Here is a 24,052-nt window from a genome sequence, read left to right on the forward strand (position 1 = left end):
GACTGTCGTAAAAGATATTTCCATTTCTGCAAGGCCAGTCGTCAAAGATGATGGTGGCACCCCCAGGGGATTAGACAGTGGCAAAAACTGAAGCCAAGTGGGAGCCCTTCTAAAGGAAAGAGAATCTAGGAGTGATGGGAGGGCCGCTCACTCACCAGACACCCTCACTGCCCTACCTGGTGCTTTGCTGCAACAAGGGGCCCATCCTGAGATGGCTCTCGTGTAGACTTGTCATTTCCTGCCCAATTTCAGGCTTGCTCTCCCCTGCTGTTTCTGCCCTTTCCAGAACCTCAGAGGAACCCACATGACTGCCAAGAAAGAGTCCATTTTGCTTCCTGAGCCACCAATAATGGAAATCACTGAGATCATCTGAAACTCGTGAACCTTCCTGTCCTTTGTTGGATAAAAGATTTGCTTAATTAAGAAAAGAGTTCAATAAGTTCTAGAACCTGCTTTGCATTTTTAAAGCACTTAATCCACTGCATGCATTCTGTTTTTAGTGAAGTTGGATCTTAATGTTTTATTTTGCATAAATGAATCCGACAGGCCGCTACTTTCTGAAATCCTTTCAGATTAAGGATTTCAGCCATAGGTGTGGAAATTTCCTTCACCCAGTCACAACTTCTAGGTTTCTATATTTTCCTCCAACAAAGTTGAATTACTGAAATTCAGGCTCAGGAATTAGCGGGACCAACACTGACCTCACAGTAAAGTCCCAGGAGGAGACACTACTATTTATAGAACACTTGCTATTTGCCAGACATTGTTTTAAGTGCTTTATGCGCATCAATAAACAGGAGGGAGGATGTTATGATGAAGAGAGAGACAAGAGATAACCTTTGGAGTTTGATAAATTGGCTCAAATCCCCACTCTGCCACTTACACCGCCTGTGTAATTCAGTCAGTTTTCTTAATCATTTTATATCTCAGTTTCCTTCTCTGTAAAAAAGGAGCTAATAGTAATACCTGCTCTCCAGGGCGGTTTGTGAAGATTAAGAGAAATAACATTTGGAAAGAATACCTAGCACGTGACCAGGGTCGTTCTCCTCTACTCCTTCCTGATGGAAGCGTAAGTGGAGCAGAATGTGAGCAGTTTGACCTACAACACTACCAAATGCAGTGGTTAGCTTTCTACCTTCCAATAAATGGTCTCATTAATTTTTTGGCAAAGAAGGAAGAGAAAGGCTGGCCGCTTGCCAGGGCTAACGGAGTCATTTTGTAGGACTCTGTGGCTTGTTATTAATGAGTGAAACCCTTACTCACCATTACTCTGCAGGGCAGCACAATCCAAATTAGGTGCAGTGATGAGAGTCCAACACCCAAGGGTGTGGGGAAGTGTTGATCCTGGACGTGAGCCCGCTGAGGTGAGAGGTCTGCTTCTGCAAACATTGTCTCCAGATGTGGATGTCGGCTGCTGTAGGGGCAGCCCCTCTGTTCTATTGCTGTTGCTGTTGCTACCACCTACTATTCCACATTGCTGCTCCATCCCACCTGCCTCTTGATGGCCAGAGATGGGTCAGGTCTACCACCAGAATTTCTCCAGCCTTCCCTCAATGTCAAGGCTCGGCTGCACCTGCCTGGTACAAGCGTGAGAGGGAAGGGAGAGGTTCTTCTCTCCACTAGTCCAAAGACCATCTCATGAACATTTCCCAAGATAATTGGCTATGGGGATATTTACCTCTTCAGAGAAAATTCCCACCCCTCCACCAGACACTGGTCTGTTTTTATGGTCCCACAAGATACTCACAAGCCCTATGGAATGCATTTTCCATGGTCACATTCAGTCTCTTCCAGGATCACCTTGAGCCCGCGCTCTGAAATGAGAACCACATGCCCTTTACTCTGAGTATATCCACCAGTCTCTAAGGATCCCCAGTCTCCAGTCTGTGTTCACTTGGTGCTAGCGATTAGGGTATCCAGGGCAACTTAGGAGATAATTCTGGTCTAACTGGGGTTTTCCTCTGTGGGTTCCATGTTCCTGTGCTATATTCACCTGCCAAGCTGGGATGTTTCAGTCTCCCTTTAAATATTAGACTCTGTTCATGCACTTGCTTAAAACTAAGCAAGTCTTTAGTGTTACTTTTTACAGAGGGCTTATCTTTTCCTTAGGGCATTGCTGTTTTATCATTCTATGCATCACACAACCTATTTTTAAAAATGATTTTCAAAAATTTTTTCTATAAGTTTTATAAAATATTCAAGCAAGACAAAAGTGAATATAGTACTTACTCCTCCCCTCCCCTAGCAAATGCTACTCCCTGGTATGAACTAACTTTAATTTGGTGTATATCTTTCCAGATCTTTTTCTAAGGGCTATAGTTTCATACTCCAAATTAAAGAGTATACATACATATGTACTTTATTGCATAAAACATAATAATTTTCAGTTTCCCTGAGCATTTTAAACTTCCTTATTTTAAACATTTGCATAATATTCTAACAAGTGGAAATACCATAATTAGCCATCTACCAAATGTCAGTGAATTGGTCCCTTCCAATTTTTCATGATTATGAATAATCCTGTGATAAACATCTTCATGCAATCGTTTTTCATTTAAGATAATTAACTTTGGTTAATTCCTATAAGTGGAATTACTTAGTAAAAGAGTATGAACAAGCTAAAGAAGCAATTTACAATCTAATGATAGGAAAAGAAGAAAAACATATGGCCAAGCAATGTGTTTGGTTAAGTAAATGATAGTTTATCTGTATAATTGAATACAATGAAGTCATTAAAAATAATGTTGCAGAAGAGCATTTAATATCATGGCAAGATTTCCACTATATATTAAGTAATTTATAAAACAAATTACAGAACTTTCTATGTAATTTGTATAAGAACATTTTTATAATCAAAATATATCGAATAGAATTTATGTGGGAATACCAAGGCTCAAGAATAGCCAAGACAATCTTGAAGAACAAAACTGGAAGGCTTACGCTACCAACAATCAAGATTGATGGTAAAGCTACAGTGATTAAGTCAGAATAGCATTAGTGAAAGAATGATTTTTTTAAAAAAGGAACAGAATGCAGAGGTCATATACTTTTTCTGAAAAGCACCAGATAGTAAAAACTATTTAGGCTGTGCAAGTCACATGATCTCTCACAACAACCCAAACCTGCTGTTGTAGCCTGAAAGCAGCCAAGACAATACACATGGTATGGCTGTGTTACAATAGAACTTCATTTACAAAAAGAGGCAGCTGGCCTTAGTTTATCTAGCTCTTGTCAGAGAATTCAGAAATTGAGGTGTGTGTGTGTGTGTGTGTGTGTGTGTGTGTGTGTGTGTGTGTGTGTGAGACTTGTGATAAAGGTGGTATTGAAATGCAATGGGAAAGAATAGCTTTTTAAAAAAGATATTATATGCATCCAATTGACTCCCATATTGAAAAAGATGAAATTTGATTTCTACCTCACATCATATATAAAAATAAATTCCATCTCAGTTATAGACATAAATGTGAAAAATCAAATGATAAAGCTTCTAGAAAATAATATAGAAGAATATAGTCATGACCTTGTGGTAGAGAAAGATTCCTTAGATAAAACACAAAAAGCATTAACCATAAAGGAAAAGAAAAAGACTAGTACTTTGGGCTATATTAAAAATCATGAACTTTTTCTTCAGCAAAAGGTGTTGGAAAGCTACAGTCTGAGAATACATGTAAGTGAAAGGGAGATTATATCCATAAAATATTAAAAATAACTACAAGCCATTTTTTAAAAAACAGACTGAAAATCAATCCAATAGTAAAATAGGCAAGAGACTCAGACAGTTGACAAAAAGAGAATATCCAAATAATCAATATCTAAAAAGAAGTTAAACTTCATTAGTTATCGGGGGAAATGCAAATTTAAAAGATAATGATGTCATTGTTAGAATATCAATACTTCTTCATCCCTAACTGGGGATGTGGAATACCTGCTGATACTCTCAAACTCTGATGAGCATAAACTGGTACAATCTCCTTAGGAAGATCTAATAAAGCTGAGCATATTCATACCTATCACCCAGAAGTTTCACTCCTAGGTTGGTACCTAACAGAGATGTGTAGGCATGCATATCAAAAGATATGCACAAGAATGTTCACAACTACACTATTCATAATAGCCTCAAACTGGAAACAGCTCAAATGTCCCTAAATATTAGAATCAAGAAACTGTAGTAACGTATTCATACAATGCAAACTACACAACAATACTATTCCAATGAATGAATTCTCCGGCATACGATATGGATGATTTCCTCATTCATAATTTGCATAAAAGAAGCCAGATACTAGAGACTACAAACAGGCAAAACCAACTCAGGGCCGTAGAAGTTGGGATACTGAGAGAGTAATTAGTAATTGGGGGCGAGCATGAGAGGGAGTTTGGGTTCCCTGTAATCTTTTTTTTTTGGCTGCACCTGGGCTTTCTTTAGTTGTGGCGAGCAGGGGCTACTCTTCCTTGCGGAGCACGGGCTTCTCATTGTGGTGGCTTCTCTTGTTGCGGAGCACAGGCCCTAGAGCACGCAGGCTCAGTAGTTGTGGCTCGTGGGCTCTATAGTGCAGGCTCAGTAGTTGTGGTGCACGGGCTTAGTTGCTCCGCGGAATGTGGGATTTTCCCGGACCAGGGCTCAAACCCGTGTCCCCTGCACTGGCAGGCAGATTCTTAACCACTGCGCCACCAGGGAAGTCTCTGTAACATTCTATTTATTGCTCTGGGGGGCAGTTCCCTGGATCATTCACTCTGTGATAAGTCCTTAGGATTTATATTAATGACAGATATGCTTTTCTGTATGTATGTTATACTTGAATTTTTCTAAAAAGTTTATTAAAAATATACCTGAGTAGAAACAGAATTGAGGCAATTACTACTGCCTAAAATTGACCAGTCAAGAGATAAAGGTAAAAGCGCATTTTTATCTTGAGCGTCACTGTCCAATAAAAGTTTCTGCGATAATGGCAATGTTCTATTTCTGCTCTGTCCAGCGTGGTAACTTCTGGCGACATGTGGCTATGGAGTACTCGAATGTAGCTAGTGAGACTGAGAAGCTGACTTTTTATTTTTACGTAGTTTTAATGAATTTCCATTTAAAGAGCCACATGTGGGTAGCGTCAGCATATTGGACAGCACAGAACGTGAGCCATGGAGGCGACCACCACGAGAGGCAGAATACACTGAAGCATGTTCTTTCTGGGAAGTGGGACACTATGAGGAGATTGAAATGGTCAACTGAACCATTGAAAAGCAAAAATGCTTTTTGTCATAAGCTTTTCTGTACCATCTGATGTGTAACTGTATGTATTACTTAGATAGAAATTAAAATGTAATTTTAAAAAAGAAAGAAAGGTTGAAGCACATACTCAAAACTGCTAAAAATGGTTTCTCTTTGGGTGGTGGGATTTATGGTGATTTTTCTCTTCCTCCCTTCAAAAAAATTATCCATTTTCTAAAACGCTTACCATAAGCACACAAGAAAAAAAGAACAAATTAATAAATCAAAAGCTAAAACTGAATACTGATGACAAATCAGAAAGTTCTTTAGGGGCCTATCTGTACTTGTATTATTAAGGCAATAACGTGTGTAATGAGAATTTATGGCAGGTCATATTTTTTCTTTTCAACATTTAATATCTAAACATGCTGGCTAAGCAGCGACTTCACATAAAGCATGTTAGAATTCTGCTGCTCTCTACTTCCTCATGAGATACACAGATGGTTGAACTGGGGCTGAAACAACCATACAGAATTTGGTGTGACCCACCCTCAGGATGGCTTGAGCAGGTATCTCTGGAGGAACGGCTTCATTTTCCTGCTGCACTGTCTTACAGCTCAGCATCAAGGTCTTCTAAAGCCTAGATTAACAAGTTTGGGCTGAAGATTACTATAGGTTTCTAACTGTGTGTCTAGTTAGATACACAGTTACTGGACCCTCCCCATATAGATGTTCTATAGGCCCCTCAAACCCAGCATACCCAAACCAGCCGCATCCATCTTTCACACCCAAACTTATATTTCTCATAGAAGCACAATCTCATTGTACTTCCAATGGTATCCACCCAAGCAGCCAAGCTCGAAACATGAAAGCCTACATTCAGCTCACACCACCTGCCTTCCTATCTAGGACTCTGTGCTCCAGGCTCTCCAAACCACTCACTCTCTCTGCTCATTCCTATCTTGTGCACCTCTGCATTTGCACATGATGTTCCTTGGCTAGAATGTCTTTCTTCCCTTTTTTGCTTTTAACGTGTCCTTCAAGGCCCGTATCAAGTGTCATCTCCTCTTAAAACCCTTCTCTATGAGACATATGAATATATAATAAAGGTCCACAATCCTAAGTGAAGCTGCTCAACCTTCAGCACCCACCCAAAGGACAGTCATATGACCCGTCCTCTGGTCACAGCTATTGGGCCAGGGGTGGGTACATGACATAGAGCTGAGCACTCAACCAAGGCAACTCATTCATAAGCTAGCCTACAGTCCATTGCAAAATTTAAATTAGGAAATGGGTGGCTCTTACGGCATGTAAATTAAACCTCAATAAAACTGTTTTAAAAATATTAAATAGAAACTTTGAAATACTGAGGCATCTGCTAGTGAGAATTGAAACTAAAAGCCTGGAAGTAGATTTGGGCCCTAAGGAACCATCCTGACTGTGCACAGGCCAGAGTTCTGAAGTGGAATCTCTGACTAAGCGCAGGAAGGCAGCCAGAAGTGAGAAGTGGAGATGCCGAGAGAGAGACCATGACGCCGGGGGAGAGATAGAGAGAGCAGTGTAGAGGAACCACCACTCCCCACAGTTTTCCCACCATGATCCCAGTTCCTGGGTTTTCTTATGGTAACTGACTCCTTTCCTGGTGAAGTAATTTGACCTGAAACTAAAGGAAGTTGGTGAGAACAACTTCCCAGGTTACACAAAGCAGAGCTCATCTCTCTCTCTCCTGTGTGCTCTCACAGCCTTTTTGATGTTGCAACTTTTGTATGTGTTTATGGAAAACATGTTTTAATTGGAAAGAGCATGGCTCTGGAGTCAGACAGACCTGGGTTTTATCCTTGACTCGTCACTTACAAACTCAAACCTTGAGCATATGACTTTTCTTTGGGTCTTAATCCTCTTATCTGTGAAACTGGAATAACCTTGATTGCGAAGATTTACTAAGATAACTTAGGAAACACTGGTGACGGTGCCCAGATCCTAATAGGTGCTCAGTAAATGTCAACCTAATTCCTCTCCATTCCTTCCGTCACTGGCCTGTGAGTTGGTGGCAGAAACTGTGTCTTGTTCCCTTGGGATGCCACCCTGGCATCCAGCACATTTCCCGACAGATAGAAAGTATTCACCAAATAGCTTTTTATTTAGTTTAATAGTTAAATCCATAGAAGCACATGTTCCATCTTGGTAGGATTGCCATATCTATCAAATAAAAATGCAGGATGCCCAGCTAAGTTTGACTTTTAACAAACAACAAATAATTTTTACAGTAAGTATGTCCACTGCATATTTACACTAAAAATTATTCGTTGCTTATCTGAAATTCAAATTTAACTAAACTTCCTGCATTTTCTCTGGCAACTCTGCATCCTGACTATAACCCTCTCATCCATCAACACATTCTGTTTATAGGTACAGGCATTTGTTTCTCCAAACCCACCTTTTGTCAGAATAAAAAAAGAATTAGATGAGTGCCTTTTCTATGTGATCCCCCTTAAGGAATCCTAGGGATAGGGCCTGTTTACTTGAGAAATTACTTTGCCGGGACCACACAAAGCAGCCTGCCCTGCAGAGTCCTGATTTGCCCTGCTCTCCTACAGTAATTATATAATAGGTAATAGCTCCCCTTTCACTGGCACAAGTGACCCAGTGTGGATGATAATTATACGGCCTCCTGTGTACCAGGCACGGCACCTGGACATCAGCCCATGTTGTCTGAAACCAGGAGGTAGAACCTGCTGCTTCATAAGGCATTGCACCCAGGCCTCTCCTCACCACGCTTCCCCACTATTTCACCCCTAAGGAAACTGACGCTTGGGAACTGACGCACCTTGCTGGCAGTGATCACCCCTGTCCAGTGCCACCGTCCCTGTGTTACAGGACTGTTTGCCTTTTTCCTTCACTCTCTCCTTGCCCCCCATTTTCTCTGTATTTCTATACTATGAGTCCCTCTTTTTCTCTTTCCGGGCTTGTGTCATCAGTCTTCTCTTAAGCCCAGTCTTCCCACTTCTTGATTAGCTCTTGACACCGCTGGGCTCCCCACTCAAATACCTATCCCACCAAGCCAAGACCTGCCATTCATTGGCTGAGGTCCAAGAAAACCACTTTATATGCATCGCTTTGTTTAGCCTTCACCAGAACCTGCAGGAGGTACCGTCCTCCTCCCCACTGCCCAGGGTCAGGTTCAGCCCCAAATCTGAGTTCTTGACTGCAACAGGCGGCAAGGGCCCATGTTCTTAACATGGCATATGCCCCTGGTGTTGTGCCATTGTTTTGTGCAAATGTGAATTCTGTCAGTGCAACCCTGTGGGTTCACTTGGAGGATGTGGCAGATGCAGGAGGGGGTGGTCAGAGTGACAACTGTTCTCAGAGCCTTCACACACGACCTCACTTAATTCTCTCAGCCACCCCAAGATAAACAACTTGGTGCTGCTCATTTTACGAACAAGGACACAAGGGCTTGGATTTGGGACCAGGCTCAGGTCTTTTGTCACTGAAGCCTACATCCTTCCTAAGGTGCTGCAGGGGATGCTCCAAATGATGTTGCTTTTGGAACGCACCCCCTGGGCACGAAGGAAAGATCACTGCCTGGTGAAAATGGGAAGGATCCTGAAAGTGCTCCTTCAAGACACCTCTAGGCCTGGAAAGACTCCTGGGAGGGGTGCATCTGCAGACACGCACGTCCTTTACCAGGAGGATCTGTCCCCCAAACTAACACCATCACAGATTGTCCTTGTTCACTTGGTTTTCTTCCAACTTTGTAAATATTCAGAACAGGTGGGCCTAAATAAGAACAAATGCCATTTAATTTGAACCTGAACTTCTGCCTCACAGACCAATGCTTCAGTCGGTCCATGAGGAAAAACAATTATTACACTCCAGCTAGCACAGGCACTGGCTTATGAAGGACCATCAGTAGCACAATAGTCTGTTGGCAAAGAGATGGGAGGTTTGAAAAAAATCAATTTTGTTAAAAATAAACAAACTATAATTCTACCTTCCTGATGAGAGAACAGTTATTTCCAAGGCAAATGAATAATGGCATGGCATTTTATTCCCTAGAAATGATTCCAGAATCATCTTAACAATGCATTACCTAATACCAGATGTCTTGGCATGACATTCAAGACACCCTGAGGTCCACCCCTGCCAACCTTTCCTCTCTTACTACCTGCCTCTTCCCTGCGGGAACTTTGGCTCCAGCAGTGATAAGCCATATTCCAATGTCCACTTTCCTGATTATTCTTCAAGACTTGGTACAGACACCACCATGTCCATGAGATCTTGCAGACACTCCTTCAGTGCTCTCATGGAATCTGGTACATCATTCCATCAATACTGTGTGTACCACGTTAATCAAATGGTTTTGCTTCTGTATACCGTCTTAGTCCATTCAGGCTGCTATAACAAAAATACCATAAACTAGGTGGCTTATAACAACAAACATTTATTTCTCACAGTTCTGAAGGCTGGGAAGTCCAGGACTGAGGTGCTGACAGATTCGGTGTCTGGTGAGGGCGGGCTTCCTCATAGGTGGCTGTCTTTTTGCTGTAACTTCACATGGCAGGAGGAGTAAGGGAACTTTATGGGGGCTCTTTTGCAAGGGCACTAATCCCATTCATGAAGTTCTGCCCTTATGACCTAATCAACGCCCAAAGGTCCCATCTCCTATTACCATTCCCTTGGGCATTATGTTTTCAACACATGGATTAGGAGGGTCACACACATTCATACCATAGCATACACTAACATTTAGGGGGCACTTACAGTGTGCCAGGATGGTGATGTAAGAGCTTTTACATGTATCAGAACCCTTAGTCTTTACAATAATCTCAGGAAGTAGGTACAATTTTTATATCCCAATTTTATAAATAAGGAAATTGGGGCACAAAGAAGGGAGGCAAGTTTTTCAAGGTCAGTAGCTTGTAAATGATGGAGCCAGACTTAAACCCAAGAGGCCTGACTCCACCGAACACTGTCCTCTATTTTCCTGTCTCTCTTATAAAACAATCAGACACAGGGCCAGATGTATAGAAAGTGCTTAATAGGGCTTCCCTGGTGGCGCAGTGGCTGGGAGTCTGCCTGCCGGTGCAGGGGACGCGGGTTCATGCCCTGGTCCGGGAGGATCCCACGTGCCGCATAGCGGCTGGGCTTGTGAGCCGTGGCCGCTGGGCCTGCGCGTCCGGAGCCTGTGCTCCGCAGTGGGAGGGGCCACAGCAGTGAGAGGCCCGCGTATCGCAAAAAAAAAAAAAAAAAAGAAAGTGCTTAATAAATGCAAAATGAATCAACAATTGAACGAAACCTGTTTCTTGGCTCCCAGTGGCCCTGGGCTGCTGATGTGTAACATCTCCTTGTAGGACGTGGCCACCAGCATCCAAAGCCCTTAGACTAGAGGCAGAGGAGAGAGTCAGCGGCTTCCATGCTTGGTTCTGAGAAAGGCACCTTTTCTGGTGCATGGGCAGTCCCTGGTTTGGCACAGATGCCCCTTGATCTTTAAAAGAACGTCCACTTCCACTGAAATGGGTAAACTGCTTCAGGGAATGACAGGTTACTCCTCATTCTCAAGGTAGAAACTGCTCCGCCTGCCCAGAGTGAGTTAGTTGGAAATAACTGATTTCACGCTTTGCTGAGTCTGATTGTCCTTGAACGTGAGCACATTATCTGCCTGCCTGCCTGCGCCAGCTAAGCGCAGGGCTGCTGTGCTGCGGTTCAGGGGCACAGCGGGGCCCTTCGTACGGGGGGTTCTTGGATCTCAAGCCTTCTCTGGTCCCCAGGGAGGTCAGGAAGAGCTGAGCCATCCAGCAGGCGGTTTTTCTGGCGATAACACTACTTTCTGGCCCTCAATTCCCCCATACCCTCCTTTTTTCCCCTGTTTTTCTTCAGGAGCTGCAGACCTGATTTCCCAGCTGCCTGACTTAAGGCCTTTCACCCTTGTTTGTTCCACAGGCCCATCAGCCTTAATAATACGCCTGAAAGGGACCTTTCCTCCCCAAATCTGCTTTGCTTGTATTCCCATTAATGTCACCTTCAGACAGCCAGGGCCTAAGCCATGAGCCGCCTAGATTCTATCCTCCGTTTTATGGATTTCCTGGTCACCCCTGTGTCCCCCTAGGTGTGAACATTCTAACTTTAGAAGGTGGCTCCAGGTTCCCCACCTCCAGCCTCCATGAACAGCATGACATTTGTCCTCACAGAACAAACCGGCCCCCTCCAGAGAGCAAGCATGTGACACAGGGCCTGGCTGGAGTGTACGCCTGGTCTGGGCTGCAGTGTGTGTGCTCAAGGACAGTTAGGCAAGAAAGTAAAGTCAAATCCAGGCAATCTAATGGTCAACCCAGGGTTAAGTGGGGCTGAGGAATCCACCTAAGGTAAGGAGAGGGAAGTGGGGAAGCAGATGGAGGAGGAAAAACAAACAAACAAAAGTCCAACCTCCCCTGGGGAGGTGCAGGGAGGGGGTACATGGAGAGTGAGTTCCTTTCTAATGAACTTGGCATGTTAAAAGGAACCCTGATTTCAGAGCTTCTTTGGGTGCCTTTGGATGAAGTTCATGAAAAGATGGCAAAATTCAACAGAGCCCCTTAATGAATTTCAGACGTGCAAAGGGATGGGCAAAGTGAGTCCAAGTTTTGTGGGTAGAAGGTGGATGGCCGAAGTGTTCTCAGTATGAAATTAATAGGACTTTGGGGATTTGGGCAGGGACTTGGCAGTATGGGAGGGGAGGGGAAGGTTCTCAAGGCTGAGAGCAGAGAAGGTGACAGCAAGGCCTAGTGAGAAACTGGCCAGCAGGACATTTCCCAGGACAGGAAAGCTTAGTGACCTAGATGCTGACAAGTAAGACATGATTGTAGGTTGTGATCTCTAACGTGGGGTACCCCAGATCTACCTGGTACCCCAAACCCTCCAGGAAGGTCTACTCTGTAAGAGGCCATGTGTTGGTAGTAACTTGGAGAGAAATGGAGAAAATTGGGGTGATGCATGAAGTGGAGCAAAGAGATGTCAGAGGAGTTAAGGATCCAAAATAGGTAGAAACTGAAGATAATAGCGGATGCTGTGCTTCTCTTCATATATGGGATAAGGCTGGGGTCATCTTCACCCATTAAAGGATGAAGATAGCCCAGCATCTTGGAGGACTGGGGACACCCAGCCAGCTGACATCTGCATTAGATGAATGACGAGAAGAAGAAGGCTTGAAGTAAAGAACACTAGAAGAAAGTTAGGCCTGGAGGAGATTTTTAAAAATTAGGTGTCCCCTCCCTTAATTCAGAATCTGTTAGATCAAGTTTCTTTCATATTTCTGATGTTGCTTATGGAAAACACTGATCACTTTCTACCAGAAGATACGTTACAGTCCTTAACAAATTTATTATTTAAATTTAGAATAACTGAAATGTATTTTGGCCCTTAACAAATTGCTCTTCGATTTTATATCTGCCTCCACTGCTGCACTCTTAGCTAGGAGAACAGGAACCAAGTCCAATTCATCTGTGTAACTTTCAAAATGCTTGATCAAGAGACTGGGGCACTAGGGCCATTCAGGTGACGCTTCTGAGTAAAGGGCAACAGCAGAGTAGAGAGCATGGGCTCCACAGACAAATAGTCCCGGGTCTGATTCTACTCTATCACATCCAGCTCTGTGACCTTGAGTAAGAAGCTCACCTTTCTGAATCGCAGCTTTCAAAATGAGGACAATGATAGTCCCCACTGAATGTTATATGAGAAATGCACATAAAGGGGTTAGCACACTACCATCACAGTAAGTGCTAAATAGATGGTGGCCATTGGTGGTGGTTAAGGTGGTGATGGTGTGATTCATACAAGTCTCTGACCTGTCTTTGACCCTTTATGATCATCCAACGTAGCCACCCAAACCTCCCAGACCTGTTAGTGGCAAATCATTTTGACCTTTCTGATTGTTCCCACCCTGCTGTCACCCTAAGCCCATTCCCCAACTGTATTCTCTGGTCTCTGTATTCAGCCTTCTGATGCCAGTCTTGCCTTGCCCTTGGCAAGGCAAGACACATGGATTTTGTGTTTGGTTTCCAGTGTTTGACTTATGGACGCTCCCTCATGGCCTTAGGCTTGGATGGGTCCTTTGCTTCTTCCCAAAGCTCGGGATCTGACCCTGCCCTAGATCCAACCAGAGGCCATCTAATCAGCCTTGACTCTTCCAATTCCCTGGTCACACTCATCCCACCAAAAAAGAGAAAGAAGGAAGGAATAAGGGCAGGTGAGAGGAAGGGAGGGAGGAAGAAGGGAGAAAAGCAAGAAAGAAGAAAGGGCTTCAGGTAGACTCCTCTAACTCTTCTCTGGACTTTTCACTAATGCCTGAACTGGTATTGCTGCTTCTAAACTTATTTTCATCCAATTCACCATCCATGTAGTTATTAGGATAATAACAAAAATAACAACAGCTAGCAGGTATTAATCATGTATTACGTATGTGACAAGTACAATTCAAAGCACATCACGTACATTAATTCATTTAACTCTCACTACCAACAAGTAAACAGTAATAGTAACTTCATTTTAAAGATGAAGAAGCTCACATTCACTCGCCCACTTGCTTGAGCACCTTGCCCAAGCTTGCGCAGCTAGTAAAGTAACAGAGCCGAGATTCCCTACAGAATGGTCTCTCAAGGCAAACCCAGCAGCTATCTTTGCACGAGGCTGTAAGCACATCGAGGTGTAGGAAGTTTTTGAGGCAACCTATTCAGGTTTGGCTGCTCCCTGGGATTGGTGGATTTGGGATAGGAGCAATATTTGTGTGGAAGTGTCTCCTACTCCCTTGCACAAATTTTCCCCTAAAGAACATCTAAAACCTGAGAGGCCCTTGAGTGAGGAGAGACTCAGAAGGCCTGTCTGTCTTCCCCAACCTGATACACACTCTGAACAGTGGGTTCCCCCGGCAGGTCAGGACTCTCACCCATCTTTATGTCTTCCTTACTCTCTTACCCAGCACTGTGCCTGACCCAATACATGCTTTGCAACCTGATCGCTCCAGGTTGTACTGAGAATTGCATGAAATGATATTTGTAAAAGTGTCTCATAAAATGTTAAGCGCTTCTCAAATAAAATTCATCATCATTATTATGATTGCTTCTCAAAAAAAATCTAACTGCTGAAAGGCTATTGAAGAACTTTCATGCCTTTGGCAAAGGTAAGGAGGTAGAGCCACGCAGTTTCTTTGGAAAGGGTCAAATTGTGGTTTGAAGATCTCTTTATAGTCTAAACCTGCTTCTCGTGCTCAGACTGTGTGAAGAAAGAGCAGCCTGGGGGGTCCCACCTCTGCCCCTTCACCACCTGTTTGTGGCAGAGCTGTCTGGAGCCCGCCCTCTGGACCGGGTCTCATTCCTTGACTTTGGTCGATAAACAAACCCGGGAGACTAAGTAGCCAGTATGGGTGTTTGTATAGAGCAGTTGAGGAAACATTCCCAGCCCAGAAGACACAGCTGGGACGGCTGTCAGAACAATCCAGGCCTCTGGGAAAAGGCGAGGCTTTAGCCCAGCAAACATGGCTTCGGCCTGGGCCTGACCTCCGGATGCCACGTGTCACCTTTGGTGGGAAAATAAATAGTCCCCTTGTCTGGAATGTGCAGCCATTCTCTTGTGGAACATGGGAAACAGGCAGCAATCATGCGGGAGGAAAAGCCTGTCTGCAAGCTGTCCTCGGAGCATGTGGACAGGCTGCCTTCTAGCAGGACGGCTATTGTCTCCTGATGGGCATGCTTGTCACTCAGCCTCCCAAGATTCAGGCTCTAGGCTTCCGGATGGGCCAAGGCTACCAGCCATGCAGTTCTGTAAGGTGGGGTTTGGTGTGGGGGGGGGGCGGAGCAAAGGGACACACTTCACTTTAGTTAAAAGAAGCTGCTTGACTTGTATGGAGACTACAGACAGGCAGAGAAAGACAAACATATGCTATCACTTACATGTGGAATCGAAGAAATGATACAAAGGAACTTACTTACAAAACAGAAACAGACTCACAGACTGAGAAAACAAACTTACGGTTACCAAAGGGGAAGGGGAGGAGGGATAAATCAGGAATTTGGAATTAACAGATACACACTACTATATATAAAATAGATAAACAACAAGGACCTACTGTATAGCACAGGGAACGAACTATATTCAATATCTTATAATAACCTATAATGGAAAAGAATTTGAAAAAGAATATCTACCTATTTATCTATCTATATATAGCTGAATCACTTTGCTATATACCTGAAACATTGTAAATCAACTGTAGTTCAATTAAAAAAAAAACAACTATGAACAGGGAGACAGCCCAGGTCAGGGTGGCGCAATGCTCATCTTTAGATCCTGGCTGCTGACGGCGGTTGCTAGGAGCCCTCAGAGGTGCCAAGAAAAGGCAGAGTCTCGAGGTGGGAGTGAGGAAGCTGGCCTGGGTGGCAGTGAGTTTGCTAAGCAGGCACTGAGTGGTGGTGAGGGTGCAGCTTTCTTACCCATAAGCTGGGCTCCTAAACCTCTAGGACTATAAGAGGAAGCAAAGAGCTTTCATCTCCAGAACTAAGTTTAATGAACTAATAATGACTTCCAGGAGCCATTACATCACTAAGTGTTCTGATGCTACATCCAAGCTCCGTGGGAAAGAGTGGCCAACTGATGCGTAATTTCTGCCCCAAGGCTCGATCGTGAAGGGTTGGGACTGTCAGCATGTCCACCCCTCTCTGCCATCTGTGTGCCCTAACCCCCCTTCCACATGCATCCTAATGGCTGTCAGGGTCTCTCCCTTCCCCGGACCCCTTCCAGGGCTGACAATTTTCCACCTTCATCCACCTCTATTCCCATGGAAAATGCACTCCATGGCCCAAGCCAGAAACCTAGATCTTACCGTGAACTTCTCCTTTCTCATTTCCCTCCAGATATGGGTAATTTACAAATCCTTCCAATTCTACTTTCTTGAGGTCTTTTTAATCCCTCCTCCTCCTCCCCTCTCAATCCATGCAGCCTTTGTCTTAGCTCATCTCTCACCTTGATAAGAACAGCACCCTTCCAAAAGTTCTACCTGACTGGAACCTCTTCCCATCTGGTTTGTCACCCAAACCCATCACAAGAGGAATGCTAGGAAAGCTTATTTCAAAAATTAGGCTATAAGACTTCAACACAGAGAGGAAGGACTCTTCAAATGATGAAAGAGCTATCTGAGATGGCTCCAGGCAAACAAACCATAACTCCTTGGACATCCAGTGGCTAAAATTCAAGATAGTTCTCTTGTTTCCCTGCTCCGTGCACACTGTTCACTTCTTTCTCTCTCCCTCCATCTCTCTCTCTCTCTCCCCCCCTCCCTCTCTCCCTCTCTCCCTCTCATTCTCTCTCTTTCCCATCCTACCTCCCTTCCTCCCCCATTTGCCTTATTAACTGATCTCCTAAATGCCTTCGAAAGCATCTTTATTCAAGTATGTTTAGTAGCCAGTTCAAAAATCATGATTCTTCAAGCTCCAAAGTCTAGGAAAGCTAATAATTTTCTCCTGTTCTTCCAGTAGCCTCATTATATTTTCTGGTCATTTTCTCCTGTCTCCAGAGGAGTCAGGTGCTCAGAGGAAAGCTTGAGGCAAAATATGGATGACCACTGGCCAATGAGTGGGAAGCTCACAGAACTCAGGAGATTCTTTTCTTGGAGAGCCAGCCCTCAGCAGAGCGTCTGCTCTCAGTAGTAGAAAGCAGTTGTAGCTTGTTTCAACCAGCTACACAGGGATGATTTGTTCCCTGGAGCAGTACAATGTTCTTTATAGGCATGGAAGAGGAACACAGCATTCTGTAATAAACCCAACAGATGCCCTTGCCCAAGAGGAAGGGAAGCTCAGTGACTCAGACATTAAGCTGTCAGAGTATAGCTGGACAGGCCAAATGAAGATAACCCTTGCAGAGGGCCAGGTTCCCAGATGCTGGGGGAAGAGTTGAGCCACCTACGGATGAAGGATAAATAAGACAGCTTCCAAAGAGCCTTGTGGGGAGAGAGCCAAGGAGCCAATGCACCACTTTTAATAGCAAAATGAAAAGTGCTGATTTTTAATTAGCAGACATGGGCCATTGTACCTGAGCACTGCACGTGGCAGGAAAGGTAACAATTACTTACAGGGTTTCCAAAGGACTTATGGTCTGTTTTGATTATTTTTACTGGTATCTCCAGAAGCATGCGAAGGCAGGAGGAGAAAGAGAAAATGTGGACACCAAGAGATGCCTAGGAAGGGTGATATACCCCGAAGGGTGTGGGGAAAGACTGGAAGTACTGGGATCGGTCATCAGTGCTTTTACTAGGTAGAAGTTGAGTGGATTTTTGAGATAATTAAAAATTAACCTTTAAAGTGCAGAAATACTTTTCCTCCTTTTAAAAACAAAAAGAAATTATTTTTATTTATTTTTTTAAATTGGGGTATTGTTGTTTTACAATGTTGTGTTAGTTTCTACTGTACAGCGAAGCGGAGTTCCCTGTGCTATACGGCAGGTTCTTATTAGTTATCTATTTTATACATATTGGTGTATATATGTCAATCCCAATCTCCCAATTCATCCCACCCCCCACCCTGCTTTCCCCTCTTGATATCCATATGTTTGTTCTCTACATCTCTGTCTCCATTTCTGCCTTGCAAACAGGTTCATCTGTACCATTTTCTAGATTCCACATATAGGCATTAGTATACGATATTTGCTTTTCTCTTTCTGACTTACTTCACTCTGTATGACAGTCTCTAGGTCCATCCATGTCTCTACAAATGACCGAATTCCGTTCCCTTTTATGGCTGAGTAATATTCCATTGTATATATGTACCACATCATCTTTATCCATTTGTCTGTTAATGGGCATTTAGGTTGCTTCCATGACCTGACTATTGTAAATAGTGCTGCAATGAACATTGGGATGCATGTGTCTTTCCTTCTGAATTATGGTTTTCTCTGGGTATGTGCCCAGGAGTGGGATAGCTGGCTCATATGGTAATTCTCTTTTTTGTTTTTTAAGGAACCTCCATGCTCTTCTCCATAGTGGCTGTATCAATTTACATTTCCACCAACAGTGCAAGAGGGTTCCCTTTTCTCCACACCCTCTCCAGCATTTGTTGTTTGTAGATTTTCTGATGATGCCCATTCTAACCAGTGTGAGGTGATACCTCATTGTAGTTTTGATTTGCATTTCTCTAATAATTAGTGATGTTGAGAATCTTCTCATGTGCCTCTTGGCCATCTGTATATCTTCTTTGGAGATATGTCTATTTAGGTCTTCCACCCATCTTTGGATTGGGTTATTTATTTTTTTGGTATTGAGCTGCATGAGCTGGTTATATATTTTGGAGATTAATCCTCTGTCCATTGACTCACTGGCAAATATTTTCTCCCATTCTGAGGGTTGTCTTTTCATCTTGTTTATGGTTTCCTTTGCTGTGCAAAAGCTTTTAAGTTTCATTAGGTCCCATTTGTTTATTTTTGTTTCTATTTCTATTACTCTAGGAGGTGGGTCAAAAAAGATCTTGCTGTGATTTATGCCAAAGAGTGGTCTTCCTATGTTTTCCTCTAAGAGTTCTATAGTGTCTGGTCTTACATTTAGGTATTTAATCCATTTTGAGTTTATTTTTGTGTACAGTGTTAGGGAGTGTCCTAATTACATTCTTTTACATGTAGCTGTCCAGTTTTCCCAGCACCACTTATTGAAGAGACTGCCTTTTCTCCATTGTATATCCTAGCCTCCTTTGTCATCGATTAGTTGACCATAGGTGTATGGGTTTATCTCTGGGCTTTCTATCCTGTTCCAGTGATCTGCATTTCTGTTTTTGTTCCAGTACCATATTGTCTTGATTACTGTAGCTTTGTAGTATAGTCTGAAGTCAGGGAGTCTGATTCCTCCAGCTCTGTTTTTTTTTTTCCTCAAGATTGTTTTGGCTATTTAGGGTCTTTTGTGTCTCCAAACAAATTGTAAAATCTTTTGTTCTAGTTTTGTGAAAAATGCCATTGGTAATTTGATAGGGATTGCATTGACTCTGTAGATTGCTTTGAGTAGAATAGGCATTTTCACAATACTGACTCTTCCAATCCAAGAACATGGTATATCTCTCCATCTGTTTGTGTCATCTTTGATTTCTTTCATCAGTGTCTTATAGTTTTCTGAAAACAGGTCTTTTACCTCTATAGGTTGGTTTATTCCTAGGTATTTGCTTCTTTTTGTTGCAATGGTGAAAGGGATTGTTTCCTTAGTTTCTCTTTCTGTTCTTTTGTTGTTAGTATTTCGTGCATTAATTTTGTATCCTGCAAGTTTACCAGATTCACTGATTAGCTCTAGTAGTTTTCTGGTGGCATCTTTAGGATTCTCTATGTATACTATTATGTCATCTGCAAACAGTGACAGTTTTACTTCTTCTTTTTCAATTTGTACTCATTTTCTTTCTTTTTCTTCTCTGATTGCTGTGGCTAGGACTTCCAAAACTATGTTGAATAATAGTGGCGAGAGTGGACATCCTTGTCTTCTTCCTTATCTTAGAGGAAATGCTTTCAGTTTTTCACCATTGAGAATGATGTTTGCTGTGGGTTTTTCATACACGGCCTTTATTATGTTGAGGTAGGTTCCCTCTATGCCCACTTTCTGGAGAGTTTTTATCATAAATCGGTGTTGAATTTTGGCAAAAGCTTTTTCTGCATCTATTGAGATGATCATATGGTTTTTATTCTTCAATTTGTTCATATGGTGTATCACATTAACTGATTTGCATATATTGAAGAATCCTTGCATCCCTGGGATAAATCCCACTTGATCATGGTGTATGATCCTTTTAATGTGTTGTTACATTCTGTTTGCTAGTATTTTGTTGAGGACTTTTGCATCTATATTCATTAGTGATATTGGTCTGTAATTTTCTTTTTTTGTAGTATCTTTGTCTGGTTTTGGCATCAGGGTGATGGTGGCCTCATAGAAGGAGTTTGAGATGTTCCTTCCTCTGCAGTTTTTTGGAAGTGTTTGAGAAGGATGGGTGTTAGCTCTTCTCTAAATGTTTGATAGAATTCACCTGTGAAGCCATCTGGTCCTGGACTTTTGTTTGTTGGAAGATTTTTAATCACAATTTCAATTTCATTACTTGTGATTAGTCTGTTCATATTTTCTGTTTCTTCCTGGTTCAGTCTTGGAAGGTTATACCTTTCTAAGAGTTTGTCCATTTGTTCCAGGTTGTCCATTTTATTGGCATACAGTTGCTTGTAATAGTCTCTTATGATGCTTTGTATTTCTGCGGTGTCCGTTATAACTTCTCCTCTCTCATTTTTAATTTTACTGATTTGAGTTCTCTCCCTCTTTTTCTTGATGAGTCTGGCTAAAGGTTTATCAATTTTGTTTACCTTCTCAAAGAACCAGCTTTTAGTTTTATTGCTCTTTGCTATAGTTTTCTTTGTTTCTATTTCATTTATTTCTGCTCTGATCTTTATGATTTCTTCCCTTCTACTAACTTTGGGTTTTGTTTGTTCTTCTTTCTCTAGTTCCTTTAGGTGTAAGGTTAGATTGAGATTTTTCTTGTTTCTTAAGGTAGAATTGTATTGCTATAAACTTCCCCCTTAGAACTGCTTTTGCTGCATCCCATCGGTTTTGGATCATTGTGTTTTCATTGTCATTTGTCTCTAGGTATTTTTTTATTTCCTCTTTGATTTCTTCAGTGATCTCTTGGTTATTTAGTAGTGTATTGTTTAGCTCCATGTGTTTGTGTTTTTTACGGTTTCTTTTCCTGTAATTTATTTCTAATCTTATAGTGTTGTGGTTGGAAAAGATGCTTGATACGATTTATCAAGGCTTGATTTGTGACCCAAGATGTGATCTATCCTGGAGAATGTTCCATGTGCACATGAGAACAAAGCATAATCTGCTGTTTTCGGATGGAATGTCCTGTAAATATCAATTAAATCTATCTGGTCTATTGTGTCATTTAAAGCTTCTGTTTCCTTATTAATTTTCTGTCCGGATGATGCCCATCGCTGTAAGTGAGGTGTTAAAGTCCCCCACTATTATTGTGTTACTGTCAATTTCCTCTTTTACAGCTGTTAGCATTTGCCTTATGTGTTGAGGTGCTCCTATGTTGGGTGCATATATATTTATAATTGTTATATCTTCTTCTTGGATTGATCCCTTGATCATTATGTAATGTCCTTCCTTGTCTCTTATAACATTCTTTATTTTAAAGTCTATTTTACCTGATATGAGTATTACTTCTCCAGCTTTCTTTTGATTTCCATTTGCATGGAATATCTTTTTCCATGCCCTCACTTTCAGTCTGTATGTGTCCCTAGGTCTGAAGTGGGTCTCTTGTAGACAGCATATATATGGGTCTTGTTTTTGTATCCATTCAGCCAGTCTGTCTCTTTTGGTTGGAGCTTTTAATCCATTTACATTTAAGGTACTTATTGATATGTATGTTCCTATTATCATTTTCTTTATTGTTTTGGGTTTGTTTTTGTAGGTCCTTTTCTTCTCTTGTGTCTCTCACTTAGAGAAGTTCCTTTAGCATTTGTTGTAGAGCTAGTTTGGTGGTGCTGAATTCTCTTAGCTTTTGCTTGTCTGTAAAGCTTTTGATTTCTCTGTCAAATCTGAATGAGATCCTTGCTGGGTAGAGGATTCTTGATTGTAGGTTTTTCCCTTTCCTCACTTTAAATATATCATGCCACTCCCTGGCTTGCAGTTTCTGCTGAGAAATCAACTGTTCACCTTATGGGAGTTCCCTTGTATGTTATTTGTCATTTTTCCCTTGTTGGTTTTAATAATTTTTCTTTGTCTTTAATTTTTGTCAGTTTGATTACTATGTGTCTCAGCATATTTCTCCTTGGGTTTATCCTGCCTGGGACTCTCTGTGCTTCCTTGACTTGGGTGGCTATTTCCTTTCCCATGTTAGGCAAGTTTTCGACTATAATCTCTTCAAATATTTTCTTGGGTCCTTTCTCTCTCTCTACTTCTTCTGGGAGCCCTATAATGCAAATGTTGGTGTGTTTAGTGTTGTCCCAGAGGTCTCTTAGGCTGTCTTCATTTCTTTTCATTCTTTTTTCTTTATTGTGTTCCACGGCAGTGATTTCCACCATTCTGTCTTCCAGGTCACTTGTCCATTCTTCTGCCTCAGTTATTCTGCCATTGATTCCTTCTAGTGTATCTTTCATTTCAGTTATTGTATTGTTCATCTCTGTTTGTTTGTTCTTTAATTCTTCTAGGTCTTTGTTAAACATTTCTTGCATCTTCTCAATCCTTGCCTCATTCTTTATCTGAGGTCCTGGATCATCTTCACTATCATTATTCTAAATTCATTTTCTGGAAGGTTGCCTATCTCCACTTCATTTGGTTGGTTTTTCTGGGGTTTTATCTTGTTCCTTCATCTGGGACATAGTCCTCTGCCTTTTCATTTGTCTATCTTTCTGTGATTGTGGTTTTCATTCTGCAGGCTGCAGGATTGTAGCTCTTCTTCCTTCTGCCATCTGCCCTCTAGCGGATGAAGCTATCTAAGAGGCTTGTGCAAGCTTCCTGATGGGAGGGACTGATGGTGGGTAGAGCTGGGTGTTGTTCTGGGGGGGCAGAGCTCAGCAAAACTTTAATCCGCTTGTCTGCTGATGGGTGGGGCTGAGTTCCCTCCCTGTTGGTTGTTTGGCCTGAGGCAACCCAGCACTGGAGCCTACAGACTCTTTGGTGGGGTTAATGGCAGACTCCAGGAGAGCCAATGAGTACTTACCAGAACTTCTGCTGCCAGTGTCCTTGTCCTCACGATGAGCCACAGCCACCCCCCACCTCTGCAGGAGACCCTCCAACACTAGCAGGTAGGTCTGCTTCAGTCTCCTCTGGGGTCACTGCTCCTTCCCTCTGGGTCCTGGTATGCACACTACTTTGTGTGTGCCCTCCAAGAGTGGAGTCTCTGTTTCCCCCAGTCCTATCAAAGTCCTGCAATCAAATCCTGCTGGCCTTCAAAGTCTGATTCTCTGGGGATTCCTCCTCCTGTTGCCAGACCCCCAGGTTGGGAAGCCTGAGGTGGGGCTCAGAACCTTCACTCCAGTGGGTGGATTTCTGTGGTATAATTTTTCTCCAGTTTGTGAGTCACCCACCCAGTGGCTATGGGATTTGATTTTATTGTGATTGTGCCCCTCCTACCATCTCATTGTGGCTTCTCCTTTGTCTTTGGATGTGGGGTATCTTTTATCGTGAGCTCCCGTGTCTTCCTGTCGATGACTGTTCAGCAGTTAGTTAGTGATTCTGGTGCTCTCGCAAGAGGGAGAAGAAATTCTTTTTAATATTCTTCAGGAAAGCCTTCCCTGTCTCCAGAGACTGGATTAGACGATCCTATTATGCAAACTCATTACCTCCTGTACTTTCCTTTCCAAGCACTTCTCAAACTGCTTAATCATACATCTGTATGTTTCTTCATGTATTTAATATCTATTTCCCCACCAGACTGTAAATTCTGGGAGTGCAGAACCTGCCTGTTCTTCCCTGCTTTATCCCCAGCACCTAGCACTTGCCTGAGACATAATCTAAACTCAAAGGGACTGATGATAATGATGGACTCTAAGGTGGGTAGGGGTAAGATAAGGACACAAGGGCATAATAAAGAGAACAAAATGATAGTGTCTATAAGACTGAAGTTCTAAATGAAGATGAAGAATTATTACAGTGTGGTTCTACAAGGTTGACAGAAGGTTATGGGAGACATGGAATTGAGATTTTGAGAGGAGGTGTAGCTACTGGTGATGATAAGACCTAGAGTAGGGTATTGCATAGGAGTTGGTAGCTGAAGTGGGGTGGAGAATTCATCATGAGAATGAGGAGCTGAATGTCTGGGGCCAGCTGTTGGCTGTGTCTTCTCCATAGATGCTGACACTAACAAAATGATT

Source organism: Delphinapterus leucas, chromosome 7, assembly GCF_059928025.1.
Source record: "Delphinapterus leucas isolate spDelLeu-1000000601 "Yukka" chromosome 7, BTC_Dleu_Yukka2, whole genome shotgun sequence".
Classification (NCBI taxonomy): Eukaryota; Metazoa; Chordata; class Mammalia; order Artiodactyla; family Monodontidae; genus Delphinapterus; species Delphinapterus leucas.